The sequence below is a fragment of the Carassius auratus genome, chromosome 6 (genome assembly GCF_003368295.1).
Source record: "Carassius auratus strain Wakin chromosome 6, ASM336829v1, whole genome shotgun sequence".
Lineage (NCBI taxonomy): Eukaryota > Metazoa > Chordata > Actinopteri > Cypriniformes > Cyprinidae > Carassius > Carassius auratus.
The window spans coordinates 10,632,442-10,646,901 of NC_039248.1; positions in this window are offsets into that span (position 1 = coordinate 10,632,442).

The following is a 14,460-nucleotide window of genomic DNA, read 5'->3' on the forward strand; positions in this document are numbered from 1 at the left end:
ATTAGAGACAAGACTGATGGCCAGCATATACAAATTACCAATGAGAGCGACAAGCTTAATGGAGAGTGTGTGGGTAAAAGTTCTCTATCTCTATCTGCTTGTACAAACAATGCTTTGACTGCATTAAAGCTGGCTTTGTTCGAATAGGTCAGTATGGCTGAAAGATGAAAGCCGATGTTATCTGTCTTAGCATGTGTGCATATTTCAGCTCAAATCGTGTTCTATTAAATTAGCATTATATATATCAAACCGTTCTTGAAACGCATTCTATACAGTGCTGAAGGCTCTTTTACTACCATAGATGTTTTTCATGCAGGTTTCTGACTAAGCCTTTTTATCCCGAATCCATTCAAAGCACATAAAACCATCAGAACATTTTAAATATCAATAAATCAGGTGACTCCTGGAGACTGGTGAAGCGGGACGCCCGCTCCAGATGTGCGGGTGGCACACGGGGAACGAGAAGGGGAAAAGGCAGGAAGAATGAAGGAGAACAGAGTTTGCAGTTCAGTAGAGGAGAAAGAAACGAGAGCACGTCTCTATACCTGCCTGGCATGGGCTGCACGCTGCATGCAAAAGCCAAGAGGACTTTTTTAGCTGAAGTTTGAAGGCTTTAGGAACAGCCTTAAATCGTGAAGGTTGGCACCAGTATTTTGCCTTTGTTTAATCTGGATCGTACAGTAGAAAGTGCTTCGGAATAAGAAATACAAGAATTTGTGGGACTGAAAATGTGCTATTATTTGTTTCCCTGTTACCTGGTATAATTTTGTACAAGATTTAAGCTTCCCGGACAAAACCTTTGTTGACAACATTTGTTGAAATGGGAAACTATTCCTTTAATAAGCTGCCAACTTTCACATTCTTGTCTCTTTCAATTTTATCTGATCTTTAAATACATTTTCTGAAGTAAAATGCAGTTTCAAAGGTGTTGCATAAATAGTTTTAAATTTTTTTATAAAACAAAGATTAAAATGTAATTTTTAATTCAATGTATTATTTGAACATGTAATAGCATTTTTTTTTTTTTGTGTAGAAACAGTTTTTACTCTGGTAAATTTAAAAAAACAATTACAAACAGCACACTGAATTAAACATGAAAAATAATACTTGAAAAACTGAAATAGTATTGTTTTGTATTCCAATAATCTTTGCTTTATTTACAACTTTGAAAAATATTTTTTATATTGCGTTCAAGCCAACACCTTTATGATGTTCTATTTCCTGTAAACCTGTCCCTTCTTCAGTGAAAGTATATGGGATTTTTATAACTCTGCAATACAAAAGTCTGAAAGCGAATATGGCGCTTCTTTCCTGAACAAACTGCACGATTTGAGATGTCATTCAATGCAAAGTTTCATACATAAGGTTAAGGGTTTTGTTCATTAAGTATGAGCAATAGTAATAGTGATGCTTGCCTTAGCAAGCACCCCTAATAAATAAATGTCACCATCTCTGCAGATTCTTCCACATTTCAAACTAAACAGCAGTTAATTATCGCCTTAGGCCACGAGCTTTGATGAAAACCTCTTTCCCTCCATCTATTCCTGGAAGTGATTTTCTTTAGGTCCTGAGGTAAACTAGCCCACTGGCTCTCAGCAGGCTTCCCCATGCTACCGCTGCTATGAATTAACATATACAGCATTAATGAAGGACTTACTCAGAAATCTGGACTCAACAACTTGTGAGATAAGTCTGAGGGGGTTCATATATATATATATATATATATATATATATATATATATATATATATATATATATATATATATATATATTTTTTTTTTTTTTTTTTTTTTTTTTTTTTTGCTATGTTTAAAATAGCCCTCACAGGATCGAGCTGTGCTTTGTTGTTGATTTATCGTGGATGAGGACGAGCGAGTCTGTTTGTATTACTGGTTTTATTCCTAGACTGCTTCCAAAATCAACAGGTTAGAAACAGTTCTCCCCTTTTTAGAGGGTTTACACCTTCTTCTAAGAATTCTTTGAACTTCAAAAGTGTTGCATTTGTGTGTTCTGAGGAGTCCTGCTTAAGGGCTGTGAGTTATTGGGTTCTAGACTGAAGCGTAGCCACTGTTAATTCCCCTTGGCTCTCTGCCCTGTCTTTGTGTTGAATATGAATGCTATAAGCCCATATGCACCTTTCATTAACATGTCACTGCCGTTTCTTGTGATTGACAGGGCTGCTGAGTGTAAACAGTGCGTGCAATCGGGGTTTGCGGCTGAATTGCAGCGAGATATGCTGACAGTGCCAACCTGTTCTGATTGGTTGTGGGATTGTCATGTCAGTCATGTCAGTCCACACCTCAGCTGCGAATATGATCGGACTGGAATCTGGAAGATATTTTGTTCGAAGGAGTAAACATGAAGTAGGAGCTAAATCCTTCAAGAAAACAATAGGCAAACAGATCTTGCACACACAAACAAGGAGATTCAAGTGTATACAAACAGAATTTGGCTAAATAGACTGCAGTACAGCAGCCGTCCTCACGGTGACCCCTGCAACTGACAGAAAGAACAATGATGGGACACTGAAGAACGAACACATACACTCATACAACGGGAAAGAAGCAACTGTTGTGTCTGATGAACGGTGACTTTGAGGGTGATCCTGTAACAACATGTAACTCGCTGGAGCATTCACTAAACAATCACAAATAAACAGCACTACATGAGCTCACTTGTTTGATAATCATTGCTGACAATATATTCTTTCTAACTCAACATGACTGCAAATTAAAAAAAAATATGGTCGACATGCGGGTTTGATAATTAAACTTACTAACTGACATTTTTAATCTATTAATTTTAACTATAAAATATTACTTTAACAACATGATTTTTTATTATTATTTAAAAGGGTTTACTATATGCGATTTGTACAAGTAAATAACTAGTATGTAGTTTTAAATAATGAAATACTGAGTTTTTGAAGGAAATATCTTTTGCTCACCAAGGCTGCATTTATTTGTAAAAAATACAATCAAAACAAATAAATGACTGTGTCATATGATCCTTCAGAAGCCATTCTAGTATGCTGATTTTTGGATTAGGTGCTTAATATTTCTGTGGAAACTGTGACACATTTTTGGATTCTTTGATGAACAGAATGTTCCAAAGAACAGCTTTTTATTTGTATGGCTTTACTGTCTATTTTGTTCAATGTAATGCATCCTTACCAAATAAAAGTATTGATTTACACCCCCCCCCCCAAATAAACATATACACATACAGATATACAGTATATTTTGGGAAAGAGAACTTTGCATCTAAGAATGTTATGTCTTTTTTTCTGTTTTTCAAAAAAGCAGGTAAATCACAGCAAATAATTTGACAGGTTCCTATAAAGGTCAAATTATATTACCCTGCAAATATACTTACAAAAAGCATATGTTACAAACACATACTGTACAAATGCATGAATGGCAATGCCGTGGCACCATATGTCCCCCACACACTGTAATGGTTTCTACCGATGTGTTTGGACGGCTTGCCCTCAACCCTGTGTTCTGGTTCCCCGTCTGCTGTCCACACTCATATGTTTCCTATCGCCAGCACGGCTGTGGTTCCCTCTCCCGATTCTGCCGGACTGGAAAAACAGAGCTAATATGGTGTGATCCGCGGAGCGAGCTTTGATGCAGGATCTTTCACAAACACCCCACCCCCCGCCGCCATATGGTTTGCATTGGTCTCTTAATTTATTTCCTATAAATGTCTCTTGAATATTCACCCGGGCCACGTGTGGAGCCTGGGCTGGAAAACAGAAGGCCTCGGAGAGCAGTTTGTGGTGACGTGTGATGAGTATATTTTCCTTTTATTTGTTTTCATTCATTTCTTGTTGCCATCTATTTGTGCACATATGGTAGGACCAGACAGGACTTCAAGCTAAGCGTAGCTGGCCCAAATCAGAATAACAAATAAACGAATGAGGGTGAAGGAAAAGACGTCGACCATGATACCAAGGTAATATGAATCAGGAGTCATTAAAAGGCAATAAGCAGGAGAAGTGGAGGATGAGGTCATTGTGATTCATGTGCTGGAGGTCAGGTTTCATGGGTTTCGGGCTTGTTTTAGAGTGGCCAACTCTGGAGCGCGTGGAAACAAAGCTTTCCGAAGTGACTGTAGTTTCCTACAGCAGACGGCGAGAAACGATAGCACTCGCTAACTCACACTGAGCCTTTTCTCATTTCACTCTAACGCCTTCTTTCTGCGCTGATCTTGGAGGATGAAATTAAACATGATGAAATGAGTTTAACAGACCTTAATGGCAGCTGAAAGGATGAGCAATTTGGCCAAACTATTTAATAAACTTGCCTGCAGCCTACTTAATCTGTGTCATAGTGTTCCTGATTTATGTGTATGACCTAACGGACAAATACACTTAGAAAAAGTACTGCATATTATCATTGATTCTTCAGTTGGTTTACTGATGGTTAAACATTCTCATTTATTTTTATTTTTTTTACAGATTACCTATGTATAAAATTACTTGAAGATAAAATGGTTTGATTAGACTTAGACTTTCATAACTGATAATAAATTAATTTCATTTTTATCTGACATGCTTTTAAATGTTAAAATTGCATTTGGCATGGATTATTCTTAATTACTGAATGGTAACTAAATGAACGTGTTAAGAAAACTATTTTAGTGCATACAATTGTGTAGATATAGCTCTTTAATCACACTTTTTGCACTGTATTTAACTGTTAGGAACTTATTATTATTATTTTTTATTTTTTTAAATGATCAGTAGTTTTCTAGCCTAAAACTTATTTAATAAACTTTATATTAATCAGATATTGATATGATTTATACCTACAATACTATTTGTATGCATGAAATTGTGTAGAAATAGCTCTTTAATTGCATAACACCACATCGCCACCAGGTATCATTTTCTAAATATTTTTTTAGCTTACATTTCCTTTAATAACTTTAATGTTAGACACTTTAATGGTTTAATTTTAACTTTATACACCTTTTAAAGTGTGTGTATATATATATATATATATATATATATATATATATATATATATATATATATATATATATATATATATATATATATATAAAACTTATATTCATATTTGTTAATTGAATAAATTTTTTTTTACTAACCTATTTTAAAGGCCATTGTCTTACATACATTTCTCCAGAGTTACTGTAAATAAGACCTTCTGAGGCTCCTCTGAGTGTGTCCTACCGATGACAGAGTCATTAGGTGTTCCATTGATCCCGACTCTATCTGAAGAGAAAACTTGCCTATTGACTCCCCCACCCTGTTCCCTCTTTCTCTTTTTTTTTCCTCCCTCTAAATCAGAATGGCCTTGTCAGGGAGGATTAATTGGGGAGGCCAGTGTCAAGCTGTCTGTACAACACACCCAGACTGTGCTCTCCAACAGTAAACAATAAGGGTGTGGATTAGTTTGGAAACAATGTGTTTATTTAAAAAGCTCACTTCCTGTATGCACTTGACAACCTTCCCATTAATTTCATTGGCAGCGACTCCGGTTCAGAAAAATGTTATCATTGTTTAGGAGGAAAATACAAAACCCAAACAAAACAAAATACGGTGCTTTTTAAAATGGCACTTGGTTCCTGAGAGATACTAAAATGCTAGGCGAGCCCACGTTGAAATAGCGCCCAGAAATCTCTTAAACCTCCTAGGAGAAAACAAACTCAAAATCATTTTGTTTGAGTTGGCACCATTTTATTTGGTGGTTATTTTTGTTTACAGTCAAAACAGAGACTGAAAATGCTTGGCTCTGCAGTTTTTTTTTTTTTTTTCACCTCAGCTAACTGTGGTTGTCTTTCTTTTATGGTGCCTGTAGGGTCTGAAATTTAGAGCTAGTTGCAGAGCCTGGGAGCTAGTGCTCAAAGCCCCTGTGCCCAGAGCCACATCCTGGCCAAAAAAGAACACACTTGCACTTTTCTAACATGCAGAAACAAAGTATTTGGCAAGAATTATTTCCTGTTCAAAGACAACTAATATTAATGATGTATTTCTTCAACTTTAAATACAAAATATTTTTAGATTTCTTTTTCTAATGTTGATTAATATTAAGTACTTGATTCTTAAAGCTTTAGATGATGTACAAAGACATCTGAGATTTAATGTTTTTTCCACTTTTTTAATTAGATGACTTTTGCCATCATAAAACATTTTTGCATTGATACATAAATATATATTGATTTATATTTGATATTTGTTTCTATTATGAACACTTATTTTCTTTCTTTTTTTTCTTTTTTTTTTATACAACATTTACTTAATTTTACTCTACCGTATGATTCTTGGATCTTTTTCTAAATAGTACTTTTATATTGTTGTGATGCGTTCACTTTCAGCACATTAAATTATATTTTATTTTATTATATTTTTCTAAGTTTATTTAACACAATTATATACATTTATAACATCAGCCATTATTGGTTTTATGCCATTACAAATAAACAAATCATTATTGGCTTATTGGTACCAACCAGCATATAAACCAGGCTGTTGTAGGTGAAGAAAATAAGCATTCAATTTCAAAAACTTTGTGAGGTTGACACTTTCTGACACGCAACAGTCTGAAATCTGACTTTTGATGTTTACCTGATGTGCAGAAGTAACTGAACCCGTGATCTTCTTAGGCAAAATATGACTCGCAAAGTCCCGCATATTAGTCCATTTCACATCAATAATACTTACGCCCTGAACTTTGAGGTTTGGTTTTGAAGCGATTACCAGCGTTAACCCCGCAAATGAGTTCATTCCCGAGACTGACAACTGTGAACAAACATAAAAAGGTTTTAAAAGGCAGCGTCGCACCCGTTCTTTGATGAAGTTATGCCATATAACAGGTAAACTTGGAGGATGGTGTTTAAGCCCTCTTTAAGCTTGTTAATCCCACCCTGGTACAGATGAAACCCGCTCGGCTAGATCCGTGTCAATCTGCAGCCCCTTCCTCGGCCTGGATTTACATGCATTCCCGCTAACGCTGTTGTATTACACCAGGTTGCGACTTCAGGGTGGAATTGGGGTTCAATCGGAACTTTTCTGCTTCATGCACTTACATTTTTCTTCCTTTTTATGAAGGGTGAATACACAGTCTTATTTACAACCAAACATGACTGCTTTTGTAAATTGACTCCTCAATTCTGTTCAGGGGCCAGACACAGGGGAAGGAAGGTTAGCTGCCTGTTGTGTGATAAGCTGGCAGAACCTATCAGGCTTCTCCGCTTGCAGATAGCGCTCTGTATTTCTGTCATGCTTTATCGCCAGCCGGGGTGAAACTAAACTGCAAGCAAGAGCAGTCTGAGGGGGCCATTTCTGTGGATTACTAAAGCCGACTTTAATTTCAAAGACCAGTGGCGTATCCAGAGAAGGTCTGCGGGCTTCGTCTGGTGCCGATTGGCAGCATTACCTGGTGTGGCGGCCCATCACGGTGTAACAGGACCACGGCGCTGGTGTAGCTTCCGGTTGAGCTGGCGTAGGGTGTTGGGCCAACTACTGTATCTCTCTCGCTTTCTCTTCCCTTCTCTTTTCACCCCCGTGATGAAGTCGACAGGAAACGCACCACAGGAAGCTGTGGGATTTGTAAGGAGTCATTAAGAAAGGAGGTGACAGTTCAAATGAGTGGTTTTGAGGCGGCGACAATGCCGCGCACAATGCCAAAGGGAGCGCGGCTGCTTTATCACCACACCTCTGATTCGTTGTGCTACAGCAACCGGAATCAGCCACAATGCCATTATTTTAGCTTGATGGATGAAAGCACAGAGCAAAAATATCAGAATGAATTTGCTCTTCCATTTCCATTCCAAGTCGAGTTTATCCTCGGCCAATTTGGAAGCGTAATCTCCCCGGTATAATTCTCGCCTTTGTGGCGAAAGACGGTTAAATGTTCAGAAGAAACCTCAGGGAGTCTTTAATATTTGTTAGATGCGCTTTTGAATCGCAATTCATATTGACATTAAGAAGTGCTCGCCCCCCTCAAGATGTTCGTATTTGTGGAATGTGCGACGGTTGTTTTTAATATCAGTTATTATTAGAAATAGCATTTCAAATGATATGTCACAAGGGAGCAAATATCATTTACAAATCACTAATGACTTCAGAACACTGCTCTAGCCTCCGGTGGAGGATGCATGCAGCACGCAGTATGGGAGCAGGCGGCGAGTTTTTTCGGCATCCGGCCGCTCTCGTTTTAATTCTTAAAAGCCAATCACTCAAAAGCCCTTCATTACCATGCATCAAACACAAGAGGTGAGCGCTGGCCCTTTAATGGGTTTGTGCTGCTGTTTGTTCTAAATATGCAAATGAGGCGCTAAAATATGTACATGTCCCGTGTCGAGATGGATTGGGTTTTGGGGGGATTAATTATTCAGGAGGCATTATCATTATTAGGCTTTGCATCTTCTATTAGGATGGATCGAGGAGAGGGGAAAAAAGCCCTCACCTCATGCCGGACGGCCTGTAATGAGTCATCAATAAAACATTTTCATAATGTCAGGGAGACACAAGTGTGGATGCTTGATCTAATTTTACATTGACTCTCCTGGTCATTAGTTCAATATGGCATGAACACCATTTTATTAAAGATACAGGCGAGAAGGACGCATGCCTGATGTGCCCTGACAGTCCGTGCATCAAGATGCTTTTTTAATGTATGTTTAATGGTTAATCATTACAAATAATCGAGAAAATCTGTTTAAAGGCCGCTCTTCGGGAGGATTCTTGTTTCACGTTAGGTCACGATGAATTATGATGAGATGGCCTTTGCCTTCGCGAGGCTTGCTTTCTCCTCGAGAAGGAAAATCGGTGAGTTGAGACATCCGATATATGTGTAAAAGGGAATCGTTTTTACTAGTTGGTGTAGTAGTGTAGGCTATGCGTAGTGTAGTTGCCCAAGTCTTATGAAATGATCAAAGTGAGTTTCTGATGCTTTAACTTTCATCAACTCTGCTCTATTGCATTGGACTAGCTGAAAAGAATTAGCCCAATGCAAGATGATATTATCAAACTCGACACTCCTCCTGGGTGTAAACTTAAACTTTCATGATCTCAAATCTCAGCAAGTTGCAAACAATCAAAAGTTGGAGACGGGGGTTCAAATAATAACAGCGCTCTACTTCAAGCACAAGAGGGGGCGGCTTTATTGCCACTGAGACATAATAAGTAAATGCAAATTGTAACTAGTTAAGCACAGCAAAATAATATGATACCATTGTCTGAGGCAGATTGCTATTATAATGTTAGCATGTGCAAATAATTACATTCTCTTCCTGATACAATTACATTATTTGTTCTGCTTGTATTATACACCAATAAAAGCAAACATCATATTAGGATTCATGGCACTTTTCGCTTTGCATTATCAATATGTGGAAATAATTGTCTGCTGAGAGATTAAATTACATTATTGTGTATCTTTTTCATGCCTAATAAATAATGATGGATGGCTTTTATTTTCATCACCACCTGCAACCATTTTATCTTCCCCCTGAATGTTAAAAATGAAAGAAAAAAGAGAGGGAAGTAGATAAAGAAACGGGAGGCGAGTGTTGCCTGCGCCATCGAAATAAAGTGGAAGGTAGACGGAACGTGACGTGCCAGAATTCGCAAACCGCCGGCTTTGAGCGTTTGTTCCCGGCAGGAAAACACAAAAACGAGAGCTCGCGAGTCAGGAAGTGACAGATTAAATCAGTTTGCCATTTCCAGTTATGCCCACCCCTCGGATATAGGAACATTAATGCTCAAGATGTATTGCGAACACATCATTCCTGTCGATACACTCTTGTATCTCCAATTTTGTGTCTGAAATACCCAATACTTGACTAATATATCGAGAATGATTTGAGGTCTATGGAGTCACACTGCGTACATTATGCATGCATTGATGCTACACAGATCACCAGAGCAAAGCTCTAAAAGAAGCACGCTGACAAACTGTCCAGATCATGCATTTGCATTTAGGGACATTCTGTCATTTACAGTTCTTCAGTGCTTGCCTTTTCATCAGTGCATTTGCACTTTGTGGCGATAAGAGAATTGATTAGCTACCAGTCTGCACGAAGCTTGATGTTTAATTGGCTTCTGTCTCTCTTCTTTCCCAATACTGGTCAATGCCGAGCCGTTGCACTCCTGTTGCATTTGATGCATTTTTTTGGCATGCGGTTAGGAGAGATAAAACAAGGTAAGGACATTTATAGTGCAAGTTAATTGGCATTCGAAATGCAGAAGAAAAAAAACACGATTGGTGTTATAACTTCATAACTTCTTAAGTCATGCCTTGTGCACAGCTAGGCGTTGGACCAATGTAAAATTTACATTTTAATGAAATATTTGAATAAGTACTTGAAATTCACTCTAGCTGGGCTCCCAGACCTAAAACCAACATTTCATGTTTGTGTTTTTGAATGGCAGCGTCGGGGAAATTAACATGCCAGTCATACAGATTAGAGGGGCATCAGTGTAAAGTCAGACCTGCTTCAATCAAGGTTCACTGCAGGTAAACAGCTGCCATGACATATTTTAATGACAGTTATTTTCCATCCCCTCCCCTGAAGAAGAGCATTAAATCTGGGCTGAAATGAGAGATGCGGAGAGTTGCACAGGCTGAGAGTCCCATCAGAAGCTGCTTTAATACGTATCTGTAAAAGTGTGTACAGAAGTAAAGGCCTGTATAGTAAAGGCTCTAATCTCAAACCGTAATGTGCCAAATATTAATGAGACAGTTGGGAAATGTAGGCCTGCTGCTTTCAGGATTTCAAGTTCTCTGAGCGTTCAACATTAAACTGACTTTCCATAATTATTTACCTTAAACCTGGAAATAAGCAATCTGTAAAACACAGGGACATTATGACATAAAACCCACAGTTTCACGTAATAACTTTGATATATAAGTGCAATGGTAATAAAGACACTAAGTTGCATTGTGTGTAAATAATACTGCACCGAACGTCTCCGGAGTCATTCAGACCTACTTTAGTAGTTAAATATGTATTGACCTTAGATTAATGCACGCGCAAATGTGCTTTTTGCACTTATGATATGTAAATGAAAAGTAAACTTAGTCACGTCCATTAATGCATGGTGGCAGAAAGCCGTGAGACTCGTAATTATTCATGTTGTTTTGCATCATCTAAATTATTCAGAGATCCTGCTTGAATATGGAAAATAGGTGAAAATTAATCCAAACAATGCTTCCTTTTAGCATGAGGAAAATGTATGATTATGCGATCATAAGCTTATCATGCTGTTCGAATGAGTATTTTATAATAATGGGTTCTAAGTTTTTTTTTGTAAAAAAATTAATAAAATATAATAATGACAACAATCAGAAATAATGCTTAAAATTAATTACAAAAAAATAGAATTGCTATTTATTCATTATACTTTGAACATATCTAATTTTAGTATTGATTTATTTTTCTAAAATTACGTTTTCTAAAGTCTATCTCCGTATTTGAACTAATGATTTTTTTCCCTACTGTTCTGTGTTGATATGCAGCCCTGAGAGGCCTGTAGAACAGCTGGCAGTAATTGAAACAAAACATTGGCTGATTAACCAGCATCTGACAAGCCATGATCCAAACAGCACGCCCAATGCAAATCAAAATAACACAAGCTCCAAACACAAGAGGCCCTGGAATGAAGTGGTCATCATCTAATTAACACAAAATGTTTTAATTACAGGCTAAACCAAGCAGCACAGTGTGTCAATTTAACTGATGTTTTAAGTGGCGGTTTACAATATCAGAAACTGACAAATAATTGGAATCTAATTGCAGCAGGTCTATTGCCCACCAGTGCCCGAAGCAGCTCATCTTAATAAACTTTTCTCTCTTTTTTTTTTTTTTAAACATCAAACCGTGAATAGCAAACACTACCGCCCCTGCTAATTGCCACGTCGCAGGATTGGGAATTTGCCAGCTCTGACTATTAAAGCAAAGCTCTTGTGTGGATTGCTGTTGCATTGCCACACTTTAATTAGAATGAAACGAGGGGTAGGAACGGAGTCTTGTTACTGCAATTCAATATATGTAAATAAGATAATGCACTAATCTGTCCATTTCATTTTCAAAAGCCTACGCAGACCGTGGGTTCAGTAATAAGGGCTAGACTCTCACTTGGTAATATAAGTAGACTGGTGTGAATGACATGATAGAGACAGTTTGGATTTTTTTTTTTTTTTTTGGCATTTCTTCATTTGAAGATCAAAAGGTATTCATGCTTTGCAAAGATACTCTGACGCCGAATAGCATAACTTTGCTTTTTTATATAAACTTACGAGAGCGGTTGACTGAAAATGAATTCCTTTCAAGCATTGAATAGACAAGTAAAAATGAGAATGAAAGATCTGATTTGTGATCAGGGAGCACTATGTACTTCCTCTAACCTCTAATTTCATTTGAATAAAATGGACACATGCATGTGCAATGCTCAACAACTTTTACAGGACATTATTTTGCATTCGTACGGTGACCCTGAAAAGTATTGGAGTATTTGAAAGTTTTTGTTTTTTTTTTTACATTAAAATATGCATTTTATTGCATTATATAAATTTCCTTTCTGCTCTTTTTCTTGCATTTCCATCCAACTCCACCTTTTTTTTTTTTTTCACATTTTGAACATTATAGGTTAAGAATTTAAACAATTAGCTCTCTAATACCTTTATAGGTTTTTAAATGGCAATATTATGATATGGAATTCTGAAAATTCTGATAAGACTCTTCACAAAACAAAACATTTTTTTTTTTAGCAATTTAGTATTTTGTTGCGTTTTATGTATATGTATTTATGTATATATGGATTTCTTAAATGATTTTAGATTTAGTTGACTGAAAAATCTCTGGTACAAATCCATGATTATGACAGCAGAGGAGAAAACTAGCTGGCTGGTATGAGCAGGTAATATCTGAGAGACAACAGCAATAAAATTAAGAAGCTCCAAATAAGGGATAAAATATTACCAGCAAAAACTCTAACCATAATTTTATATCGTTTCCTTTAAATCTTGTCTTCCAGCATCCTTAATGTTAATATTCCCAATGACATTTATGTATCAGAGCAATAAGCTAAGCGGCAAACAATTTATGTCACCTAAAGCTTTTTAACAAATCAATGCAACTATTTGTAATTGCTTGTTTCACAAGATTAAAAATGCTCGGGACTGATCTCTGTCTGCTGTTTAGTGGCTAACATGACCCCGTGCATCCCTCATAAAAAGCAAACTCCTCATCATCAGCATTAATTTCCATCAAGAAATCCATATCGCTAATATTTCTGGGATTTTAATGCAGTAACAATTTATAGCTGGTCAAATGCAGTTAGCTAAATTGCTGTTGGTAAAGGACAGTTTAACTGTCTCTTTTTAATTAGAAGGTAATTTAATGTGCGAGCTGCCGTGATAGTGCCGGTCATTATGGACTTCATGACAAGCATTTGATTACAAACAGCGCAAATATCTGCGTCTGTATTCTGATGAAAGACACTCAATAATGTTGTGCTGAAACTGATAAATGCAGTTCAGTTCTGCCTGATTTGAGTCTTATCTTTTCATGTCATATGTGCATATATGAAAAACAATTATGTGTAGCTTTATTATAGTGTGACCATAGAAGCACAGGTGATGAAAGATGCATGCAATTCAGAAACAAACTGCGTTTTTATTGCTTCGGTATCGAACATGCGAGTCAGTTTTAGACACGGGGTATAGCAGGATAGTCAGCAAAGAGAGAAGGTAAAGATTTTAGATTAGAGCAGAAAAAGTGGGAATTATAGAAGACAGGAAGAACGAATTGTGAAGATTTACAGGCACGATCATGATCTAGTCATTCATAGTGTATGACTGAGACAGTAACTGTCTGCTGGAGGATGAGCAAAGATGGTGGTTTCTGTTAATTCTATTTGGAATATAATATGCATTACAAAAAAATGCCTATACATATTTGCTCTTCATAGTTTTCTTGTTGTTAGAGAAATAGTAGTACACAAAAATATTGTCATGATAGTGTGCATGAATCATAGACTTTCCTCACAGCAAACTTTTCTTCATCAGTAAATTTACTGTGAAACAAGAAAACTATACTGTAACTTAAAACAGTGGAAAAAAAAAAAAAACTAGTGTATTTTTTTAAACAACCTATGCATCTTTAAGTCTAAAAATAGTAAAAAGAAATGTACTTAAAATTTAACATGCACATTTAGCTTTAAAATGTGATTAAAACCGTGATTAAGAAATGATTTTTGCAGTATTTTCCCTCGTGCTCCAGACGACGTACACCTGCCTTTTAGCTAATCTAGACCAGAAAAGCAGGATTAAAAACATCTTAACGCAAGGAAAGAGCATACAAAACTCTTTGGTCAATGATAACAGAGACAAATCTGTTTTCTATTTTACAGTTTGTAGAATCCAAAAACGGTGGATTATCCCCGGATCCATTCCCTCCCAGACGTCTGAGAGTTTCCCCCCGTTT